General features: G+C 47.4%; 1 long non-coding RNA gene across 1 annotated transcript in view; it reads left to right on the top strand.

Annotated features, from left to right (window-relative positions):
• Nucleotides 1-21,887, top strand: part of LOC129382965 (uncharacterized) — a 35,332-nt gene extending 13,445 nt beyond the window's left edge. Inside the window, exon 2 of the long non-coding RNA XR_008610930.1 lies at nucleotides 21,758-21,887. This is a non-coding gene — a long non-coding RNA (uncharacterized lncRNA). The remainder of the gene's footprint in view (nucleotides 1-21,757) is intronic.
• Nucleotides 21,888-22,561: the final 674 nt, after the last annotated feature.

Raw genomic sequence — 22,561 nt, forward strand, 5'->3', positions numbered from 1 at the left:
GCCATTATAGATGCTCTGACTGAAGCCGGAATCGGTGGCCGCACGTTTCAGTGGCTGTGCGGTTATTTGACCGACAGGCATTTGCTCGTGATGACCGAGGGTGGCGCCACGACTGAACACCAAACGTTCCATGGAGTACCACAAGGCAGAGTACTGAGCCCGACGCTATTAAACCTAGTTCTCGTTGGCCTAGTCAAATGTTTGCCCAACACAGTTCGAGTATCAATATACGCCGACGACATTTGCATTTGGGCAGGTACGAGCACGGCTCCAAATGGCAGCTAGGTTAACACCACTGTACTTGCGAAAACCGAACTTAGAGCTGTCTTCAGAGAAATGCTGCCGTGTTACATTCACTCGGAAGGCGATGAAGCGTTACTGTGTAAGTGTCGATGGACAAGCAGCTGCAAATGCACGGAAACACCGCTTCTTAGGGGTAATTATCGACCGCGACCTATCATGGAGCATCCACGTTTCATGCCTAAAGAATAGGTTAATTGCAATAATACATCTCCTCAAATTTATTGGCGCAAGGTCATGGGGCACATCGGTGAGGTCAATGCTGCAGCTTTATAACGCCTTGTTCCTCGGTTTCGCAAGATACAGCCTTCTTGTGCTTGGTAACACCTCCAAAACAAACCTGGGTGCACTCCAGGGACTACAAGGTCAAGCCCTAAGGACATGTCTCGGTCTTCCGAGGTGTGCGTCTACAGCGGCAACGATTGTCACAGCTCAAGGTCACCCCATATCAATGGACTTGGCAACCGACGCTCTCTGGGCGCATATTCGGCACGTTGCCCGACTACCTTCTCACCCTCTTGCCGCTGTACCTGCAGAAAAGCCACACGCAACTTTCAGTCTTATAATTGTCGCCAATCGTACCTCACTGCCCTCGAACTACGTGCGTGCAGTAAGACGATCCTCACATTTATGGTGCCTGCACAGACCTGAAATACGTCTCAAGATCCCGGGAATCATGAAGATAGCCAAGATGCCGTCGTTCGCCCTGAAGCAAGCCACATTAGAACTTTTACATGAGGTGCGCAGTGGCGACGTACATGTCATTAGCAATGGCTCAGTCACATCTGCAAGTTCAGCTGCGGCTGTGGTGATACCAACAAGATCCGTCAAAATACAGCTAAAACGTCACATGTATCACCAACGACAGCTGCTGAACTGGTAGCCGTGCGTGCGGCTCATTTCCTTCAAGAGAAGCCACCCCATGCATGGTCAGTCTTCTGCGATTCCAAGGCAGCCCTACAGAGTGTCGTCGTTGTAATGACGCCGATGAAATTGCCAAGACAGAATGAACGACAAAGGTGGTATGATGATGACGGCATGACGACAAGGAGATTACCATTATTAAATGATGGTGATGGTATAAAGACCACCGAGTGACAGCGATGCTATAAGGACAATAGGCTAACCACGAGGGTATGACGACAACGGAGTAATGAAGACGGCATGAGGTCAAACGGATGACAAATCTGAATATGATGACAATGGCACGACCGCGACGGCATGGCGAAATAACGACAATCGTATGACATCACTTGATTAAACATGATTGTGCGACAACACCATCGACACAGAATAATTATGAAGGAGGAACGATGTCGAGGAATTGGTGAGGGTGGTATGACTGGAATGAGGTGACTTTGCTGAATGGCGACGACGGTAAAATGATGGCATGACGATGAACGTGTGGCAACGACAACATGGAGACAGTCGTGTGGTCAAGCTAGAAGGATGACGATGGACAACCGCAATGACATCACGACCACTACATGAGAACAAATGCCGACGACTGCAGATACCGACGACTGTAGAAGGACGACGCAATGATATCAGTAAGTTGACAATGGTATGGCAATTCCGTTTACGTGAAGATGACGGTATGACGAGAGCTGGATGGCGAAGTTAGAATGACGACGATGGAGAGACCGCGAAGGCATTGCGTCGACGGTATGATAAGGAAGGCTTGACAGCGTATTGATGACCATAGCATCCAAATGGTATGAGGAGAATGGCATGATAACTAGTATACCACAAAAATGGCGCGATGACGACTGTATCACAAAGTATATATAACTACGATGGCGAGAAGACTGGTTTAGGAGAGTTGGATTACGAAGCTGGAGTGACGATGATGGCACGACTACGATAGCATGATGATGATGGTGTGATAGCGGATGCATTAAGACTGTCAGACTAAGGCGCTGTGGCGACGATAACTTGACAAATGAGGAATTATCACAAATAAATGAGGACAGCTTGATTGATGTCGGTTAAACGACGAAGGTGGTATGCCGATGACTGTGGGACGAGGGTGGTCTGACGACGACGGAAATAAAGAGATGACAAAACGAATTCGTGACGACAACTCTATCACTAAAACACAATACGGCAAATGTATCGACAAGGGAATCGCAACGAGTGTATGACAACAATGACAGGGCAAAGCCAGGACCACGAAGACTGTATGACCACGATGGTCTGACAAGAGCCGGATGCCGAAGCTGGAGTTGCGGCAACTGAACGATCCCAAGGCCGTCACTACGGCTGTGGGACGAAGAATGAAAGAGGATTGTATGACGACGATGGCGTGACGATGACGAAATGGCGCGATTCAGAAGACAAAGCTGCTGTATAGAAGAAGAACAAGGATCAAGCAGTAGTGGGGCGCTCTAATCGATGTACGACGCGAGTGCAGATCGCGATCCATAGGCAGCGAGACTGTCATTGCCTTGTTACTCTGCTGGTGGTTCGGCTGCCGCTTGGCCTCAATAAATCCCCTTATCAAAGTGGTGGAGGTCCGGGGTACCTTTCAAACCTGGAGCTCCGCAGCCAGAAGTTACCCACCGCTGCTCCGACAACGCTGATGATGCTACCCAGCAAGGCGCGGCACAATATCCGTCGATCATAGTGGCGAGAGCGTTGAGTCAGCGCAATCCCGCTTTCCTAAGCGGCACTGATGAACATGATGTGTAAGAATAACTTTCATTGTGTGAAACAGTGAGCGCGCACAAGTGGGACAACAGGCACAAGTGTCCGAGTGTGCAAAGCTACGAAACTGCGCAACGCCTTGTTCTGCCTAATAGACGTCGCAAACATCTGCTTTCGTAACTTCGCCACTTGGACCTCATTCAAGACTAACTTCCCGGAGGTGTTCGGTCGCCCCGCAGAGCGCGAGCTTCGCTCTGAACAGCGTCTGCGCAGGCCTACACAGCAGCAGGGCGATAGCTCCACGAGCTATATGGAAGACAAATATTTTTAAGGCGCAAATGAGAGACATGGCACAAAAGGAAGGCCATACACAGGACCGGCGCGAGGCGTTCGCGAGGCGCTCGCGAGGCGTCTTTTGTGAGCGCCTGACTTGTATGTGACCTTTAAGATATTTGTCGAATGTCGAATATGCACCAACTAGGCCTACAAATAGTTCTAAACCATATCGAAGACGTCATTGACTTTTGAAACCACGTGAATCTTTCCATGATTAAGCAGGTCAGGATCAAGCATATCCCGAAACACATAGAATACAACTTCTTTCGGATGTTGCGACTAAGGACCAACACACAGTGTCTGAGGGGACGCCGGCTCACCATCCCTGGCCCCGTCGTCTCCAGAGATGGAAATCTCTCACCCGGACGAACTGCCTCCTGTTTCCGAGTTTCGGAAGCACGAGAACTACGACATATATATATATATATATATATATATATATATATATATATTGTGACGCTCTTACGTGCATAGTGGGTTCACGCCTCAACAAAAACTATGCGGGGGCACCGAAGGGTGGTGAACGACGACGATGACGTATGGCTGGCTAGCTGAACATCGACAGGCGCTCAGCTGATCAACGCCATCGCATCTAACTCTACCGGGCTTCAAAGTAACGCCTTTTGTGGGCGTAACAGAGTGGTGGAGGTGGTGGGTACGACACAACGTACCACGGAGTCGCAACATCAAGAACTTCGCCGGAGCCGTCGTCTTGCCGGTCTTTTATCAACGACCTTCCCTATGGCTCAGGACGGAGGTGGACAAGTGCCAGCTCTAGTTTCACCTGCTCAAAGGTCGGCGCCAGCTGGACCTTTGCAGCACTACATGGAACCACGCTCGTTCGCGGGAAAAGTGGGCGAAGACGTCGACGAGTGGCTGACGCACTACGCAAGGCTGAACCGCTACAACCGTTGGGATTCTGTCACTCAGCTTGAATATATCGTACTCTTTCTGAGTGAGACAGCGCTGATGTGGTATGAAAACCACGAAAACTCGCTAACAACGTGGGAGCGCTTCGTTGAGGAAATTAAGAAGTGTTTTGGCGACTCCTGCGCCAAACAGAAACGCGCCGAGAGAACACTAGCTCAAAGAGCTCAAGCTCCTGGAGAAACATTCACTATATACATCGAGGAAATCCTCAAGCTGTGCAAAATCGTGAATTCGCAGATGTCTGAGGAAGACCGTGTCGGACATCTCCTCAAAGGAATTGCAGATGATGTATACAATTTCCTCATAAGCCGGGAACACGTTGATTCCGTCTCAGATGTCGTGCGTCATTGCCGTACGTTTGAGACGTTGAAAACACGTCGCATTGTGCCTAAATTTGGACGCCTGGGGAATGTGACAACCGTTGCCAGCGTCGATGAGAGCCCGTCTGCCGATCTTTCGTCTACCATACGGCAGATCATGCCTGAAGAACTGCTGCGGCACCAGGAACTTGCACGTGGTAACATACGACAACCTGATACTTATTACCCGCAACACATGGCGCCTGCCGCACCCTGCGCTTCCTGGCAACCGGCGGTATGTGTCACAGACGTCAACCACAGAGGAGCTCCATGGCCACGTGAGGGCACATTTACGCCCGAACACCGACCTGCAGAACACCCTCGCCCCAGCAGGTTTGCACGGAGACCGACCGTTCCTCCTGTGCAGCAGGCTCAGCCGCTTCGCTCTGCTACACGACCCCCCACCTGAGCGCTTCGAAGGGCAGTTCATCGATCGTCGTTCGCCTGTGTGTTATAGCTGTGGCGACTTGGGTCACATTGCCAGGTACTGCAATCGCCGCCAACCACCGAGGTTCGACCGATCTACGCTGTCTAGGCGGTACCGCGCTCCTCTGGGCGAAACATATTCGCCCTCGCACACATATTTAGGAAGCTTGCCTCCCCAGCACCCTGAGCTGCCGCAGAATCGTTCTCCAGCATCCGATCGCAGCTTGACACCACCACCCGCTCCTCGAGTAAGGCGATCGCCCTCTCCGCGGCGTCGATACCCATCGCCACCTCCGGAAAACTAGCCAGCGCGGCCGTTGGAGGTGAGGTCGCTGGACAATCTTCGATGTCGACAGATATACCTCAAACCATTTGTATGTTTAAGAATAAGGTTTCTGTATTAATTGAGGGGGTTTCATCCATGGCCTTAGTGGACAGGGGAGCAACCGTTTCAGTGATGAGTCTTGCGTTCAAAAGCTTCCTAGGACAAAAAGTGATGTTTCGCTGGGACCGTGCTGATACGTTTCGTGGAGTGATTAGGGAGTTGTTGTATCCTGTGGGCGTGTGTAATGTAGACGTTACCTTGGGTGGTCAAATATTTAACGCGGAGTTCACTGCTCTACCTCATTCTACGCATGACGTAATCCTGGGCCTTGATTTTTTGAAACTGTGTGGTGCCACCGTTGACTGCAAAACAGTTGAAATCAGTGTCGGTACGAGCTTTTCTGCTGCTTTTATGGAAGGCCCACCGTATCGTGAAAGTGTACTTTGTGTATCCCGGGGTACAGTTGTGCCTTCGTTATCCGCAACGTGTGTTTCAGTTGCCTGTTCCCCTACCACCTACGGAACGTTTGACGCTACCGTGGAGCCCGTTCATCTGAGTTGCATCAAGAGGAATGTACTGATACCGTATTGCACGCTGTCAGTTGTTCAGGGACGCACTAATTTATGGGCCGTAAACTGTTCGAGTGAACCTACAATACTGCCACAGGGTCTTAAACTTGCTGCCAACCATGAAGATCAAGTGCTATCGCTTGCCATTCTTACAGAGGCCCTTGATTCTGCGGATGAGCGCCATTTCGTTATGCGGCGCACTCCTCATTTCTGACTATGGTAAACAAGTCACTCAGCACTAAGCAGCGTCACGAAGTGGCGAATATCCTACTAAAACATGCCCGACTGTTTGACATTCTTCAGCAAGAGGGGCCACCATTGTTTCCTCCTTCTCGTATACACCATCGCATAGATACGGGATCTGCCCAACCGTTGCAACAGAAACCATACAGAGTCTCACCATCAGAGCGCAAGGTGATCAATGACAAAGTCCACGAAATGCTAAATAAGAATGTAATCCAAGAATCCTGTAGTCCGTGGGCAGCGCCAGTTATTCTGGTTAGAAAGAAAGATGGTACATGGCGATTTTGTGTTGATTACCGCCGCCTCAACACCATCACTAAAAAGGACGTATATCCTCTTCCGCGTTGATGATGCTATCGACTGCCTCTCATCAGCATCTTACTTTTCGTCTTTCGTCTTTCATTCCCTGTTGACTTGAGGTCGGGGTACCGGCAGATTTCTATGCACAAGGCAGACAAGGAGAAAACGGCATTTGTAACACCAGATGGAGTTTTTGAATTTAATGTGATGCCGTTCGGGCTCTGTAATGCGCCTGCAACTTTCGAGCGCTTCATGGACAACATCCTGCTGGGTTCGAAGTGGGAAGTATGCATGTGCTATCTAGACGATGTAGTGATTTTCGGGCGCACATTCTGTGAGCACAACGCACGTCTCGATCTTGTGCTAGATTGCTTGGACAAAGCGGGTTTGGTGCTCAACTCGAAGAAGTGTCATTTTGGAGAGCGCCAAACACTCGTTCTGGGACACCTAGTGGATAAGGATGGTATACGCCCTGATCCAGCGAAGACTGCTACGGTGGAAGTCTTCAAGCAACCTCGCCATGTAAAAGAGCTACGCAGTTTCCTAGGGCTTTGCTCGTACTTCCGCCGGTTTATTCGTGGATTTGCCAACATCGCGTATCCGCTGACATGCCTCCTCCAGAAGGGCGTTCCCTTTCAATGGACTCCTGAATTTGAAGCTAGTTTTCGTGAGCTGAAGTCTCGTCTGACGTCACATCCCATTCTCCGACACTTCGACCATGCGGCTCCCACAGAAGTTCATACGGACGCTAGCGGTATCGGCATCGGCGCTGTCCTTGTTCAACGCGTCGACACCAAAGAACACGTCGTCGCCTATGCGAGTCGCTCTTTAAGTAAGTCCGAGCATAACTACACCGTTACAGAGCAAGAATGTCTTGCAGTTATTTTCGCAGTACAGCGCTTCCGGTCGTACCTGTACGGGCGCCCCTTCACTGTGGTGACAGACCATCATTCTCTCTGCTGGCTGGTTAATCTCCGTCATCCGTCGGGCCGGCTTGCGCGTTGGACACTTCGTTTACAGGAATATAACTTTACCGTGTCTTATAAAAGCGGCCGCCGTCACGCCGACGCTGACTGCCTCTCGCGCATGCCGCTTCCAACGACGGAGTGCGACGCGGACAACTTCGACTGCTATATCGCATCACTGGAGCCGGGATTTCCTCATTTAAATACCTTCAAGGTCGAGCAACAAAAAGACAGAACTTTAGAACCACTGCTCATTACTACAAGGCAATCAGCACCATCCACTCGTTTCTGCGTTCGTGATGGGGTTCTTTACAAAAAGAACTATTCTGCTACAGGCCCACGATATTTCCTGGTGGTCCCGGAGAGCCTCCGTGTCTCCGTCTTGCGCGCTATGCATGACGATCCAACATCTGGTCATTTGGGTTCGGCGCGAACTCTCTACCGCCTTCAAGAAAGGTTCTACTGGCCTAAAATGCGCCAGACGACCACCCAGTATGTGTCCAGCTGCAGCGAGTGTCAACGTTAAAAGCGTCTGACGAGTGCTCCTCCTGGTCAACTCCATCCAGTGCCACCCCCCAGCACTCCCTTTGAGCAAGTTGGCATCGACCTCCTTGGTCTTTTCCCGCGCTCATCCGACGGGAATCGCTGGATTATCGTGTTTGCCGACCACTTGACACGCTACTGTGAGACAGCGGCAATACCATCGGCTACTGCAACCGAAGTGTGTATTTTTCTGCTGCGTTTTGTTATTCTCCGACATGGACCTCCCAGAGTCATCATCAGCGATCGTGGGCGGCAGTTCACAGCAGACGTGGTCGAAGAGATGCTTCGTCTATGTGCTTCAAGGTTTCGACATTTCACCCCGTATCATTCCCAAACAAATGGCCATACGGAACGCACGAACAGAACTCTTACTAACATGCTGTCCATGTATATCGCGTCAGATCATAAGAACTGGGACAGCGTGCTACCCTTCATTACGTACGCATTTAACACCTCAAAGCATGAAGTTACGGGCTACAGTCCCTTTCTTCTTTACGCTCGTCCGCCTCGTTATACACTAGACACTATCCTCCCGTTCTCCAGCCACGATAATCTTTGTATATCAGAGACAGTCTGTCTTGCTGAAGAAGCCCGACGACTTGTTTCTTTACGCACTCTTGTTTCACAAGATCGCTCGAAGGCACGCTGCGACCACCGACGCCGACACGTGATATATGACCCTCGTGATTTAGTGTTGCTCTGGAAACCAACCAGGAAACGTGGATTGTGTGAAAAACTGCTGGCCCACTATGATGAACCCTATGTTATTACTGAGCGTATCAGCGAATTAACCTACCGCATAGCACGTCTCACATCAAATGGCCGACGGTCAGCAAAGACTGAACTTTCGCATGTCGCTCGTTTAAAGCCCTTTGTTTCTCGACAGCCTCTTTGACTTGCCCGGCGGGCTTCGTCTGCGCGGAGGGAAATGTGACGCTCTTACGTGCATAGTGGGATCACGCCTCAACAAACAGTATGCGGGGGCACCGAAGGGTGGTGAACGAGGAAGATGACGTGTGGCTGGCTAGCTGAAGATCGACAGGCGCTCAGCTGATCAAGGCCATCGCATCTAACTCTACCCGGCTTCAAAGTAACGCCTTTTGTGGGCGTAACAATATATATATATATCACAGAAATTGCAACCTTTGTCGGCTTGTTCTCCTATTGTTTTTCACTTCTTCCGCAATTTAGGCTCAATCATAGCAGCCCTTACGGAGCTCCTCCCGGGCCCAGCTACCTTTATCACTGGATATCTGCCTTTCAGGTCGCCTTTGCAACACTTTACCGCCTACTTAATTCGTCACCCGTGCTACGCCAGTATATTCCTGCTGCACCAACCGAAATGCATACAGATGCTAATAGTGTCGGTCTTGGTGCAGTTATCGCGCCACGCAAGGCCGGATTCCCTGTGTATGTTGTGGCCTTGCAAGCTGCGTCCTGATCATCTGACAAGCGAATGACACGGCCACGGAAAAGGAGTGCGTCGCAATTATATAGGCCTTACGAAAACTTCAACCTTATTTGTACCAAAGGCCTTTCGGTATTGCAAGCAACCGTTATCCACTGTGCTGGTTGGCTTCCCTAAAAGATTCCTCGCGTTGCCTCCGTCGTTGGGCTCGTCTTATACCATAACTCGACATACACGCCGTTTACCGATCCGGATGCAAACACTCTGACAAGGATGCGCTCTTTCGATTCCCTGTGGAATCTGATGAAGGCCCACCTTGAGTGGTTGACGTTTCCCTGGACACTCTCACCCTTGCAGACATGCCATCGTAACGACACAATAACCCCTGTATAGCCTCCCTCTTGAAAGTTCTCTGCGCATCTTCACCGGCCGGACAACCCCGGGCCCTTCGGTACAAAGCAATGCATTTCACAATTCGCGATGTAGTTTTATGACGCCACAGCTACCCGAACAACGGGTGCAAATGGCTGCTAGTCGCATCCCATCACTTGCGATTTAATATGTGTGCACACGTTCATGCTTAACCGCGACATGCCCACGCTGGTGGGCTGAAAACATTTCAGTGGCACCACCAACTCTGCGGCTTGTGTGCGATGTACATAATTATGCATAAATATATTCGAGCCTATTCCCAATGTCAAAAACGGAGAACGGTTCACCATAAATCCGGTCAGGTGCAGCCTTTACGTTGTCCTGCCCGCCCTTTTGAACGTACTGGTATCGACCTTTATGGAACTCCTCTGTGCTCTGTTGCTGACAATCGCTGAATGATTGTCCTGGTGGGCGTTCTCACGCGATCCGCCGAAATAGCTCTACTCATTGTGGCTGGTGCTCTTGATGTCGTTTCCTTGATATTGCACCATTTTTTTCTCCGTCATGGCGCACCACGGGAAGAGTCAGAGACCCTGGGTTTCGTCCAGCGCCATAAAAGAGATCCTCCGTTCACGATGATTTTTATCAACGCACGTCTACTGCCTACCAAACTCAACCCAATGGCCTCATGGAACATTTCAACCACACCATGGGAGACATTCTTGCGATGTACATGCATCCTGACTATTCCAATTGGGACATCGTTTTTTTCTGCGGAACTTATATATGTAACACCGTGGCGCACCGTACGATTGGCTTTTAATCAAATTTTCGTTTATATATCCGTGAACCACCCTACAAGAGTGACACGATTTTGCCGTACCACCCACGCGCCTCTGAATTCATTCCTCTATTCGACGTTGAACAGCACGCGGAAGAATGTCGTCAGCTGTCCCGCTCATTTACGCCCGACAGCCAAGCCCTCTACAAAGATCGCTGCGAGAGCAAAAACCATCTACAGAGTTTTGCCCCTGAATCCGTCGTGTGGCTCAGACTACAATTCCACATTACTGGCCTCACGCCCAGGTTTTCTGCCATGTATCACGGGCCATACCATGTCATCGAGTGCCGGTGTACCGTCACTTCAGGGGCGTAGCCAGGGGGGGGGGGGGCTTATGGGGCTTGAGCCCCCCCCCCCCCCCCGAAATTTTTTCGTGTTGTCATGCGCCGCCGACCGAAACAACTCCCGGGGCCGGAAATCATGCTCGGTTTTGTCTAGAATATCCTTTTCACGCTCGGAAAGACATTTTAGCGCGAACATTGCGAAATTGGGCTGGCTTTCGCGGGAATGCCCATGCATCAGGAGTCACATATCGTAACGCAAGGAACCCCATCCGAGCACAAAGTTTCGAGGGCGTTTTGATGTCGAGCGGGCTCGTCTCGGCATCTCGCGGAGGCCGCAGAATCTACGGAGCGCTTGGATTTCAATTCTGAAACTTTATGGGTATAAAGTTCTCATAACCTTTTCATGCGAAAGGTGCATTGACGTCTCCAAAGTCGTGCTTTAGATTTTCACTTCCGAAACTTTGTGGGTTTAATGCTGTTATAAACATTTGATGCCCAAAGTGCATTGAATTTTCTAAAGTCGTGCATTGGACCATACAACGAGACAAGCCAAATCAACACATTATCAGCGAAGTTGACAAAGCACGCAACGAGGTTCGAGGTTCGATGAGACGAAGCGTTGTGGTGGTTCATTTGTGCCGTCATGTCATAAAAGAATATCAACACTTTTTTTTCACCTGCGCCAAAGCATCCATGTCAAGACACTAAAGCCAGCAAAGGTAACTAAGTTCTTATTTATTTTTCTACTTGGACTTTTGTTTGCGAGGACACATTGAGCCTCCTTTTCTTTTCTTTTCTTTTTTTTTTTTTTTTGTTCTCGATACCCGCGGTCTGCCGATCCAGACAGAGCGCATGCGTTTTCCTCTTGCTGCATCGACCACCGCGCGGCGCACTTCGATGCGCGTTCGTTTTTCTCTGGCCGACTGGATTTTCACCTGGCAGAGTTTTGGGCACTTTCTGGTTAGCAGACGAGAAAAAGAAACAATGCATAGTCGCTCGCCACCAGCACTGCGGGGACTCGACGGATTGCAACGCGTTCGCTTGAGCGCAACCTCTGGAAAATTTTGTCTCGGCGGTTTAGGATACCCAGCATTATGCGTAATGTTCTCTGTGGACCGAGCGTCTCACGTTTTCTTCGATATTCCTTCGGTAGCCACACTAGGTGCCCAAAGTAGGCAGTCAATTGTAGCCAACATGCTTTCCTTTGCGCTATTTCATTTCGGTGCCCCCTTCCCCACAAAAGAAAAAAAAACTGTTTCGGCGCAGCGAATTGTCGCATGGTGAAAGTTCTATTTTGTTACTTCTTTTGCGGAAAGTAATGGGCCACGGGACGCTTCAGTTGCCGAATATTCTTATTATAATATTGCGATAGCAGCTATATGGCGACTCCAGGAACATTCCTGCCGTCGCCGTCGCCCTCATGTTTTGTATAAATAAAGCCCAAGGGCGATAACATCGTGACGGCGCACCGCATGCTGTATTTGCGTGAGGGCAGGGGAGGGGCGACATGGGTGAGCCGATGATGGTGGCTCAGTCTTGTGTGCGCAAGGGAGAAAAGCGTGGAGGAAGCGCGCCACCTTCCGTCGCACGCGATACAATGGGAGATTGGAGGGGGGGGGGCTGTGATCTGTGAATCTGTGGTTGCGCAACATGTTTATTTGCAATGTTTGACGCATCATATATAGTGATTTTTCTTACAACGTAGATTTATTGAAGACTTATACGTATATTTAAATATGTTGTTGCGAGGTTTTGTGTATATGCGCAGTGAACTTTGTTTCCAGTGACACTTTTTTGCCCTTTATCAAGCTATGTCTTCACATTTGTATATTCCATTGTATCTTCGCATTTCTAACGTACGAGGGCTAGTAAGCTTAAAGAGCGCCAACTCACTCCGCGCAATAATGGTTCCGTTCATTATTTGCGAGGCATACGCATAGCACATAGGCATCTCATTTACAAAAGGGACATGCACGGGTGAGGATAAATGTTCTTTAATGCTCTCATACACTGGGTTGAACATGGTTGCGTGACATATGGACGCTCCAAAAGTTGAATAGCGTGGTGTCCTCAGGTTTTTGACAGATGAACATGTTTCCTAAAAAGAAATTAGTCGCCGTATGGCTGCCGTGTGTGTTGAACATAGCGTTTCATTGGCCACTGTGAAGCGTTGGAGCAAACGGTTCAAAGAAGGACGTGAAAGTTGCAAAGACGATCAATGACCGGGCCAAAGCCGCCGTGCAATCACGCCCAACACAATTGCGAAGGCTGCATAGACAAGAACGGAGGATAAGCATCGATGTCAATTGGCAGGGCGTGTGAACATCAGTCACGGTTCGGGTCACACCATAATTCATGAACATCTCGGTTATCGGCTCTTGTGTGGGCAATGAATGCCCAAGACTTTGAGCCATCGCCAGAACACGGAGAAGTTCGGCGCTGCCTTGACTCATCTAATCCCGTATCTCGATGAGGGTGACGACGTTTTGTCTGCAATTGGGACCGGCGACGAATCATGGTGCCGCTACTACTAGCGTGAAGCACTACGGCAAAGCTTACAGTGAAAACATTTGAATTCACTACCCTCACGGAAATGAAAGACCGTCATTTCTGCCAGAAAGGTGTTGTGGACTTTTTTTTTTTTCGATCGTCAAGGGTCATTATTGGTCGAATTTGCTAAACCTGGAGAGACTATCAATAGTTTCCTATATTGTGAAACGTCGGATCGGTTGCGCTTCGCAATCAAGAACAAGCGACGTGGAAAATTGTGCAATGGGATCATCTTGCTCCACAACATTGACCGTCGCCACGTCACTGATGTGGTTAATACAAAATTGGCAAAGTTCAAGGGGGAAACGCTGCAACATCCGCCATACAGCCCAGACCTGTCGCCTTGCGACTTCCACAGTTGGGAGCATTTGAAAAAACTGCTCAAGGGAACGAACCAGATTCGTGTCGGACGATGACGTAGAGTCAGTTACAAATTTTTGAAGCGGCACAAGGAGTTTTATGAGACGGGCATTTCGCGACTCGTTAGTCAGTGGGACAAATGTCTAAATGCTCATGGAGACTACTTTTGAATAAAGTACCCCGTTTGTCACATATTCGCATTGGCTCCCTTTCATTTGACTCGCCTTCTTATATTTAGCAGAACTCCTGCTTTTTATATGTGCTCTCTGTTTTGACTATAGTTTCAGTGCAATTACTCACAATACATGACCGATGACAGCTGCTGCTGCGCAATACATTGGAACAAAGGACAGCGTCAGTGAGATTTTTCCCTGGCTGTTGCATATATACAAAAATGTAAACAAGGTTCTTGAATGACATGGAGAGAAAGAGAGAGAGAGAGAGATGCAAATGACAGAAATGCCGGGAGGCTAACAAATTTTCATTCAAATATTTGCCCTCAACTTGTACATTCCATGGCCTATACATTTTTCATATCAGCGGCATGCACTGCTTTGCTGGTTTCAAACCGATATAGTTCTGAAGTTCGTCTGACATTTGCATTACTTATTAAATATACAGAAAACATGATATAGGATACTTCGGGCATAATTTTGAGACGTACGATTATATTCTTTTATGAAAAAATACGCATTTTACTTGTCTTGACAGTGCGTAGCGTTCAAGAATTCGTTTGCAGCATCTTTGGCAATGGCAACGCAGTTATTATTAATGTTTAATGTATTTGATCCATAGACTCTTTCTATGAGGAGGAGGCCGAGCTGCAAAGTGAGCCCCCCCCGAACGAAATTTCTGGCTACGCCACTGGCACTTATGTTATCCACCCGGTGCATCTGTCCTAGGAAAAGCGCCGTCTTGCTCGCTACACGATCCACGTCCACCGCCTAAAGCTACTTCATGACCCTCTCATCATTTCATCCACTTGAGTCGCCAGGATGGCTCCCCTTCACCGCCGGGGCAATGAAGAGCGGGTAGCAAGCAGGACTGGGGCGCTGACTCCAATATAGGGCACGAACTCATATCGCGAGCTATTTGCGCCGAGACCGTGTTTGTCTTGTTACTGTGCTGGTATTTTGCCAGCCGCTTCCCGTCAATCAATCTATTTAGCAACGGAACCGAGACAATTTAACGACTACGACAGCTTCATGATCACGAGAGCATACCTAATGTTCCACGCTATCAGGCGTTTAGACCCGCTGGGTCAGCGTGGAAGGCGTCACAATGACGGCATGAGGACACTCAGATGACGAAGCTGGGTCGATGACCGTGTAATGACCACGACAACGTAACGACTATTAGTAATTATCTAGTGAACTAAGCTGCTAGACAACTTGGGCCGCTCTGTCGGCGTAAGATGCTAGCAGCTACCTAGCTAGCTAGCTAGCTAGCTAGCTAGATAGATAGATAGATAGATAGATAGATAGATAGATAGATAGATAGATAGATAGATAGATAGATAGATAGATAGATAGATAGATAGATAGATAGATAGATAGATAGATAGATAGATAGATAGATAGATAGATATTAACAAAACAATTTAAGTAGGCCAAGGACGCTAATCGCATTAGAACAAGGCAAGGAGCTGTTACAGTATGTTACCTATGATGAGCTACAAGTTCACAGATAGCGAATTGTGTGTGGTACCTTACATATTTTGTATAAAACTAAACTGTTAAGTAAAACATAAATACGCACTATAGATACTACAAAATAAACAGATAAGGGTATAGAGAGATACAGGCAAAAAAGATAATAAAGAACTAAACGTTGGAAATGGCTTAACTGCTAAGTGTGTACTTGTTGCACAGGGAAGCCATGTTCCTTGAAAAAGCGTGGCAGTAGCGGGTAGCTGTACGTAGGGCTGAAAAATTCCCTGATATATAACGCGTAAAGATCTTCCTTTATATGTGAAGAGAGGCAATGCGCGCATTGGGTTCTCGCGCGGTATATCTTGCATAGCCACCTCGACAGCTGCCACAGGCCTCGGCTGCCAGCGCCATCTCTGGCCAATGGCGTGCGAGTGCCGGATTAGACTTTCTTTTTCTGGCGAGTGCACCGAATAGTACCTCTGATGCAAAACTCAATTTTGACAGTTCCGCGAATTCTATCTTGTCTCCTGAGTTGGACATTTTCATTCTTTGTCGTCTCTTCATTAAGTGCTTTGTTACGCGGGAGAGCTTGTCTACTGGTTGATTTGGTACCTTGCCTCCTACTTCAATTGCTCAATCTGATGCCAGCCTAGTTACGGGTTCATTCATTATCTCTATGTCATCATCATCTTTCTGTTCTTTTTCTTTGCAAGTGCAATTTGCAATTTCTTTGCAAGTGCCAGCCAGAATTTGTCTGCCTTAACCCTTACTGCCTCTAGAGTAACCTGTTTCTCCTTGAACAATTTTTACCTTTCTCTCTTCAAATTGCGGTGAATCCTAGCCTTCACTAATCTGTGATAATTGCACATTAGCCCAGCTATCATTTCTACATCTTGCACTATGCTGGGATGAACAGAATGTATGAAGTCATTTTCATTTCTTCTTTCACCAGTGTAGGGCTTTTCAAGGTCCACTTCCTTTTTGCGAATTCTACCAGCATCTCTTCTCTAGCGTTCCTAGAATCAACGCCGTAATTGCCAATTGCTAGTTCACCAGCCTGCTTTTCCCCCACTTTTGCATTGAAGTCGCCCATCACTACAGTATACAGAGTTTGCACTTTGCTCCTGGACAATTCAACATTTTCCTAAAACTTTTACGTTTCTTCATCATTGTGACAGGAGGTTCGGAGATAGGTTTGTACTACCTTTATTATATACCTCTTATTCAGCTTCATTACTACTCCTACCCTCTCATTATTGCTTTAAAATTCCTGAATATTGCCCGCTACGTCCGTATGGCTTAGGAATCCTACTCCGAACTGCTCCTTATCTGGTAACGCTATATAGCAGAAGATGTGGCCATTTGTGAGCACTGTATAAGCCTCACCAGTTCTTCTAACCTGACTAAGGCCAATGGTATCCCAAACAATGCCTGATAGTTCCTTGGAAGCAGCCTTGCTCTATGCTGGGAAAGCAATTATAAGAAGCCTCCTTTAAGCTACAGCGAATGCGTCTGCGATCAGTAAGGCATTTTTCGTACACTTCGCGCGGGAAAGCTATTGACGTCCGTTTTGCCGCCGCACTTGCAATACTTGCAATTTAGCAGTTGGGAATAGATGCTCGTGATCTACGGGAGTACAAGCGGAAACACGTGAAGACGAATATAAGTGAGAGTGTAGAAGACATAAATGTACGCAAAGTGGAGCTTTTTCTACTTGATAAAATCTGTATGTGAACATTGCAACTGGCGTCACTATGTCATTTTTGTTCCATATGTTTGCGTGAAAGGGCAAACCTTTTCTTCACTTTTGTATCTTACTTTTGAACGACAATCTTTCTATTTTTGTGGGGAGGGAGGGGGGCGGGGCGTTCTCACTATAACGCCAGCGCAAGGCATAGCAGTAGAGTCATTCTAAGCAAATTTTGTATATCTCAAATACCTGAAAAGATGCTTGAATAATCGGCGGTATACGGGTTTTGCTGAACGCGGCAGGTGGCACAACATAGTATTTCTCAATGGCTCTAACATCGTGATTTCGGTGCCTCTCCTACTCATGCGGCCATGAAGGCGGCTTGATACACAATATATTTTCGCGGAATTGAAAAGCACTTAAAAGCAGTGCGGAAAAAAAAGATAGTAATAGAAAGAAGTGTTTCAGGGCTTACTGGGAATTCACGAGTCGCATATAGACGGAGCTACACAAAACAGCTTCCGGTCTCGTCTGCTTGCCTCAGGCATCAGTGAAGTCTTTCCGAACCAGACGCACCTAATAATGAAGCGCCGCGCAAGGCTGAGGCGTATTAGCCTCCTTATATTAAGAAATCGGTGTGAACAAAACCATGAGTGCGACTACAAACAGCTATCTACCGACGCACGTTCCCTTTATGTTTCCAATTACTGCAACCGAAGAAACTGCGCAAAGTTGATGCGCAAGGAAATTGGAAGTAAAAAAAAAGTAATACACAAGACCGATGAGTTGTCGGCAATGTTAACCGTTGTGTGTGCATGTTTGCTGCGATTGGCAACAAAAGTTAAAAAGTCATCAATCTTAAAAAAAAAAAGAAAACTATTTGAAGTGCTACAAGGAGACCGCAGATGGCGTCGTATATTTCAGATTCAATTATGACTCCTCGGGTGCGAACCCACACACAAAAAAGGGTGCGTCGTAGCAATGTCGATATGTGGCCATTCTCAAAGAGAAATAACTAAGAGCCTTAAAATGACTCAAGTGTCCGTCGCAAGAACAGTTGAGGGTTTTCGTGAGGAACATCGTATTGGTGACGCCCCTCGGAATCCGAATTGCAAAACAAGCGAAACCGAGGACTGACTTCTTGCTGCCGCGGCCTGCAATGCGCCCTTGATGACCGCGGTTCAACTGAGAAAGGCCGTATGTCTACAGTCTGAGCAATGACACGGTGCGCAGACGACATCGGGAAGCTGGTGTGGGAAATTGAGCGGCTGCCCAGAAGACGAAAATGTCTGCGGCTTCTACTTTGAAAAGGCTGCAGTTGACCCGCGATCATCTCCGGTGGACCAATGGCGATTGGCACGATGTAGTTTTCAAGACAAGTCGTCGATTTGCACAAAATGGAGCCAGAAGCCCAAAGCGTACCGGCCAGCCCTCAGAAGCTACTTAGAAATTTGTATTCTTAGTTTGATAGCACTGTGATGTTTAAAAAAAGAATATTAACGACCAGAAGTGCAGTGCAACAATCTCATCGTTGGTCACATACGTAAATGTTTGACGTGTAAATGGCATCACGGAATTTTAGCTACAAGTGGATATCTGTGTACCTACAAGGCATAATTAATATTTCTGACAGTGTTGCGCGTGTAGGAAATCCCATACTGTCGTTAGCGAACTAGGGGGATGTAGCTGCTAAGGAGTTCTGAGCAAGCTACTCGAAACGATGCCATTCCGGTGCATGTAAAGTGGTTAAAGGCACACCGGCGTGACGTCAATCCTTAACCTATCCTAGCCAAGCCACTTTTTCTCCTCTTTCGTCTATCGCTGATAAAAACCTGCCTTTGCTCTTGTTTCCACAACTTTGTACACAGGATTTTATCATGGTAATAGTATAATACGATATAATTGCGCGATAAGGTAATATGATATGATTGTGGGCGCATGTCGCCACGTGGAGACACGTGGAGTTCGGCAACCCTTTGAATGCGCGTTGATGAATCGAAGAAATAAAGCAAACATATTGCATTTTGTTTGATTAAGCAATAACACTTTGCTTCGTAACAAAACAAAGCAAGTGTTCTTAATGATCTGACTAGTGCCCCGAAAAATGCATTTTACTTTTATAGCTTAGCTCCGCAGTAAACTATCGAGGTCGACTAGTCTAAACTGTATCAACATCTAGGGAGTCGCAACTAAAGACGGCCTCCATCCCCTCAGTCGGATAAAGGGCCGCTTCTCTGCTGAAGCCTGCATCGAAATCGTTGACAACGAACTTCTCCCTCACCTCCTGGACTCGTCCTTAAGGATGGAGTACCTATGGCAAGTGAAACAGCACGCGGTGTGAAAGAGCACCTGCAAGAACATCGTATTATGACATGGCCCTGGCCAACCCAGATACCAGATGTGAACATATTTGCAAACCTTTGTGGAGTCCTAAAATCTAATCTTTCAGAAATGAGCCACGACAGTGCATCACCCGACGAATTCAGGAAAGTAGCGGAAGACAAGAAATTCTCAGGGGTGACATGGATCTGGTACGCGCAGTGTATGCGCCCTTGCCTATGCCCATCGCAGGCGTTGATCAATCGGCGCGGCATTTCAAGCTTATTGACGTCGCACTCGCCTTTCGCGAAATTTGGTTTTTTGAGCTGATAAACGCAGGATGTACCAGAAAAACTTAGAGTCGTCAATAAAACAAGTCGTAGCTTCACTTTCCAAGGCTGTACACGATAGTTTCCTACTGAACAATAGTTATTTTTACCGCATGGTCTCTGTCGGTTAGTTCCACCTAAAGTAGGTGCCAACATTGACAGCAGTGCATGCTGTTGAGCGCAAACTGGGAATGAAAAAAGATGTGTAAATGTTCGTGACGTTTCTATCTGCCGTTGCGCACATTTCAGCCACCTTTACCAAAAGAATGCCTTTTGTCCTCAAAGGAACAACGTGGCAGACGACGCTTACGCAAGCGCTGCTTTGTGCGCCTGCGCGTAATACTGCCCGTCTCGCAGATTATCGCCGTTGTAAGCCGCTGATACAGCGTGCGGTCAACGCTCGCGCGATATAGTTAAAAATGAGGCAGACTGTGCATTCGTTCATGTTTTCCCAGAAATGGGCGATCATTGTACTGCAACCCTTTCAATTAAATCAGGTATGAAATGGCCTTTATGGGAACCTAAGTATATAGAAGGCTGTAATGAGGAAGCTTCAGTTTTATTGGTGACCTGGCAACATTTATGGAGGTGTACATTACCGGCTAATATAAACTCACGGTCACGAAAACTGTTTAGTGCTAAAATATGAACTCTTTAGTGAGCATACATTTACCCTTGTGGGCCATCCAAAGCAAGCGAAGGCTATCTTGGTTTAAATACCATCACAACAGATATATTCCGGAAAATATAGCTCGGAAGTAGTGAATCTGATTTGACTGCTTATTGCAGGATCAGCCGCAAACGATAATTGTGGTATTAATGCTAACCGCGTGCTACGGTACCTGCGTCATCACTTTCAGTCGCTCCTTATTCTCTTAAACTCTTTCTTTATAGACTTTTGGTCGTTCCGAACTGCGCTACGGATCATCTGTATGGAATCCGTTCATCAAAGATCTCGCTAGTTATATTGAAGGTGTATAAATTGCTAGCCCATGTTTCACATTCACTTAGTATACCCATCTTTAAAGCGTTTCATTATTGCGAACAGCGTTATTAAGGCGAAGGCCTTAAGTGAATCATATGCCCATGACCTTGATAAAAACGGATTGTCTGGGCGAATGGTACAAAAACTGTCATCATCCGGAATGTCTCACACCCCCCTCAGCAAGTAGAAAGTGCAAGGGCTCATTCATCTCGTAATTCCTAGGCGAGAAGCACTCAGCATAGTGAAGCGTACAGTGCCTACATTCATTCAGATCACGCGTACAACATACAGAAACGCGGCGTCAAGTTGAGTAGTACAAAAAAAAAAGACACGTGACCTTCTCAGTGGCTCCATGCCCTAAGCAATCACCCCTACCCCGTAAGGTTGAGGCTACAAGCGTTATGCGAAGTCAAGGTAAGAGTGCATTATTTCATTGAAATCATCCATACCACACAGAACTGCCGACGTTTCATCCCCTCTAATGCGAGACGGCGCATTACCGAATGTTCAGCAGGCTTTCGCCTTCACGTTTTAAGGGAGTTTAAGGCCCTGGCGAATTTTATCCCCCATCATATTCCCCACGTAGGAATATAGCACGTCTGGCCTTATCTCAGAAGATTCATTACCGCAGTGCTTAACTTAAGGAACAGTTACTTTCCCATCCTTTACTCAAATCATCTCGTACCGACCGTCGCTAGAAATAGTTTCTTACTCGTTATCGTACAAACCAGCAATTTCGTTTTTTCGTTCTTCAAACGCGTACTGATTGAAACCGCTTGCCCAATTGCATTGGGCCAATTACTAATGCGATAGAAGGTACCTAAACAAGGATAAACTGTATCTGAAAGGCTGGCCAACTTTCGATTCACAGGCGGGTTCAACATTCTTACCATAATCGGCTTGTCCAAGCAAAAAAGTAATAGAAACAACATTATTGGAGTTAAAATTGTTCTCGTGCTACTACTTTATCTAAATGTAAGAAAATTCGTTAAAGTACTTACAAGTTGCCTCTTGTTCTTCAACAGGCGGGATATTATGTCGGCTGCAGTGATGCTAACGGCAAACCATACGCAACCGGAAAGGGTTGTGTGCTTTACTTCCGTGGTGTAAGTCTCAATTCTATTTTTTGGGCCTAAAAGAGCCGGATTCATATATGATTTTGTGTCTTTCCTCGCATAGCATGGGAACACCCGAGCAGAAATGGGAAACACACACACGCACGCACGCACACACACACACACACACACACCCACACACCAGTGTCGCGGCCAAAGTATAGCCTACGGCACAAGCTCGAAAGTGCAAGTTTTAGTACCAGCGAATATGCCCAACGTTGTCAAATCGCGAACGATTAGCCCCGCGAGATTATAGAGTTTTGCAGCAGTTGTGGCTAAAGTGCTGTATCTAAAAGTGGTACCGGAAACAGCCATGCATGTCAGGTCACGTATCTAAAACGAATATCTCGAAACTGCTTTTAAGACATAATATTTAGCCAACGCTGTGCTATCAGCACCGGCTCAGCTTCCTTTTGCAATTGAGACAATACGCCCAAAGACTATAAGAAAAAGTTGATTAGAAAAACATTATTGTTAACACTATTAGAGCCGCACATCATTTAAATTCCTCAGGCTTGCTTTTTTTTTTAGACAGATGAGTTAGCACTTGTCTCAGCAGGGTGGCGAATATAAAGCTATATTTCATATGTGGTTGATACCTCTACCAGCGGAATGAGTCATTATACGAAAGTGAAACCCGTATTCGAAGCAGTGGCAGCTCAGTTTCAGATTCCTAAAGAAGAGTCCCTATGTATGCGCAGTCTTTTACTAATT

This window comes from Dermacentor andersoni, chromosome 3, assembly GCF_023375885.2.
Source record: "Dermacentor andersoni chromosome 3, qqDerAnde1_hic_scaffold, whole genome shotgun sequence".
Taxonomy (NCBI): Eukaryota; Metazoa; Arthropoda; class Arachnida; order Ixodida; family Ixodidae; genus Dermacentor; species Dermacentor andersoni.